The sequence below is a fragment of the Eumetopias jubatus genome, unplaced genomic scaffold (genome assembly GCF_037043125.1).
Source record: "Eumetopias jubatus isolate StellerSeaLion01/CBP00866 unplaced genomic scaffold, mEumJub1_p1.0 scaffold_6, whole genome shotgun sequence".
In the NCBI taxonomy this organism is placed as follows: domain Eukaryota; kingdom Metazoa; phylum Chordata; class Mammalia; order Carnivora; family Otariidae; genus Eumetopias; species Eumetopias jubatus.
Window position 1 is genome coordinate 144,559,558 of NW_028274812.1, and position 3,097 is coordinate 144,562,654.

The 3,097-nt window shown below is 39.9% G+C and overlaps 1 non-coding gene across 1 annotated transcript; it reads right to left on the bottom strand.

The window, feature by feature from the left end:
- Positions 1-391: 391 nt before the first annotated feature.
- Positions 392-495, bottom strand: LOC114212642 (U6 spliceosomal RNA). Its single transcript, XR_015768444.1, has one exon. It is a non-coding gene; the product is annotated as a U6 spliceosomal RNA (small nuclear RNA).
- Between the last annotated feature and the right edge of the window lie 2,602 nt (positions 496-3,097).

Below are 3,097 nucleotides of genomic sequence, written 5' to 3' on the forward strand. Positions count from 1 at the left end.
GCAATCCAGGTGTGGCTGATGCCAGAGAATATGTTCTTCCCACTACTGTGTGCTGCCTATGGCTCTCTGCACTGAAAAAAAAGGCAAAGTGAGTTTTCTTCTATGTTAGAAAAGCAATAAATATCTACAACAGAAAACCTAAGCAACTAGGTGTAGCAGAACGAGCTTGCGTTACATGCCAGTCCCTCTCTGTCCCTACTCCTCTCTGCCAAGTGACCTCACAGTGCCATCCCTGGGCATCTCAGAGCCCAGTTTCCACGCATCACATTGTAAACTACAAGGTAGGGACTTAGACTGGTTGCCGTGCTAACCCCAGGAACTGGAAGAGAGGTTAGTACGTGCCAGGAGCTCAGATGTAGTGAATGGATGTATGCATGAATGAATGAATGGTCAATCGCTCCTGGAATAAGTGAGTTTGCATGTCATCCTCCTGCAGGGGCCATACTCATCTTCTCTGTATCGTTCTAATCTAATTCTAATACCGGCAGCACAGTATATGTGCTGCCAAAGCAAGCACTCTCCTTGAATGACAGTTAACTGACTTTAAAATTCAAATTATTATGAATTTTTAACATGAATTTAATTATTCTATGTTAGACGCCTTTTTTACTTTGGTTTTTATTTGCATACATGCAAAATGATATATGTATATTGCAGCACTGTTAATAATAACAAAAGCTTGGAAACAACCCAAATGTCAATGTCAATTGACAGGAGACTAGTTAACAAATTATGTTACCTATGTTGCCTATCCAGGTAATGGAATACTACGCATCTATAAAACAGAATTTTATGAACACACACACATATATAATATCTAGATACTACATGGATACACACACGCATATATACTATATATGCATACATAACATAATATACAATATATATGCACAAATACACATGTAATATATGTACTATGCATATATTACATATAGTACACACTATATATGACATGCATACATAATACATAAATACATGCATACACATACACACATACACACACAAGCATATATATTATACACACACACTGGTATTATTAGATATTTAGATATTAAATGAAGCAAGCAAGCCAGGTCAGTGTCTACAGTACGACACCTTTCTGAAGAAGACTGGATTCCTGCTTGCTTGTATTTGCAAAAAGACATCATGGACGCATATAAAATCAACAAAGTGGCAGATGTGGAGGGTGGGGAAAGGAACTGGAACAGAAAGCAGACGAGGGTGGGAGCAAGACTTCTCACACAGTGTGCTTTTATATACGTTCATTCTAGGTAATGGGATATTACCGCTCCTACTTTTTAAGTTAATCTGTTTTAAAGGCAAGGAGAAGTCCAAAACAGCCTCCCTCCCCATCTCCAAGGTCTACTCTGAAGAACTAACCAGCCACTTTCAACACGTGCAGCTCTACTTTCTGGTACTTGCCTTCACCTTTTAAAATACAGTTCTTAGCATTACTTCTTTTTTTTAATTTTTTAAATTAACATATAATGTATTATTTGTTTCAGGGATACAGGTCTGTGATTCATCAGTCTTACACAATTCACAGTGCTCACCATAGCACATACCCTCCCCGATGTCCATCACCCAGCCACCCCATCCCTCCCACCCCCCTGCGCTCCAGCAACCCGCAGTTTGTTTCCTGAGATTAAGAGTCTCTTATGATTTGTCTCCCTCTCTGGTTTCCTCTTGTTTCATTTTTCCCTCCCTTCCCCTATGATCATCTGTCTTGTTTCTCAAATTCCTCATATCAATGAGATCATATGATACTTGTCTTTCTCTGACTGACTTATTTCACTCAGCATAATACCCTCTAGTTCCATCCACATCGTTGCAAATGGTAAGATTTCATTTTTTGATGGCTGCATAATATTCCATTGTGTATATATACCACCTCTTCTTTATCCATTCATCTGTTGATGGACATCTTGGCTCTTTCCATAGTTTGGCTATTGTGGACATTGCTGCTATAAATATTGGGGTGCACGTGCCCCTTCGGATCACTACATTTGTACCTTTAGGGTAAATACCTAGTAGTGCAATTGCCGGGTCATAGGGTAGCTCTATTTTCAACTGTTTGAGGAACCTCCATACTGTTTTCCAGAGTGGTCTCACCAGCTTGCATTCCCACCAACAGTGTAGGAGGGCTCCCCTTTCTCCACATCCTCGCCAACATCTGTCATTTCCTGACTTGTTAATTCTAGCCATTCTGACGGGTGTGAGGTGGTATCTCATTGAGGTTTTGATTTGGATTTCCCTGATGCTGAGCGATGTTGAGCACTTTTTCATGTGTTTTTTGGCCATTTGGATGTCTTCTTTGCAGAAATGTCTGTTCCTGTCTTCTGCCCATTTCTTGATTAGATCATTTGCTCTTTGGCTGTTGAGTTTGGTAAGTTCTTTACAGATTTTGGATACTAGCCCTTTATCTGATAGGTCATTTGCAAATATCTTCTCCCATTCTGTCGGTTGTCTTTTGGTTTTGTTGACAGTTTCTTTTGTTGTGCAAAAGCTTTTTATCTTGATGGAGTCCCAATAGTTCATTTTTTGCCCTTGCTTCCCTTGTCTTTGGCGATGTTTCTAGGAAGAAGTTGCTGCGGCTGAGGTCGAAGAGGTTGCTGCCTGTGTTCTCCTCAGGAATTTTGATGGATTCTTGTTTCACATTTAGGTCCTTCATCCATTTTGAGTCTATTTTTGTGTGTGGTGTAAGGAAATGGTCCGGTTTCATTCTTCTGCATGTGGCTGTCCAATTTTCCCAACACCATTTGTTGAAGAGACTCTTTTTTCCATTGGACATTCTTTCCTGCTTTGTCGAAGATGAGTTGACCATAGACTTGAGGGTCCATTTCTGGGTTCTCTATTCTGTTCCACTGATCTGTGTGTCTGTTTTTGTGCCAGTACCATACTGTCTTGATGATGACAGCTTAGTAATATCACTCGAAATCTGGAATTGTAATGCCTCCAGCTTTGGTTTTCTTTCTCAACATTCCTCTGGCTATTTGGGGTCTTTCCTGGTTCCATACAAATTTTAGGATTATTTGTTCCATTTCCTTGAAAAAAGTTGACGGTATTTTGATAGGGATTGCATTAAATGTGTAGATTG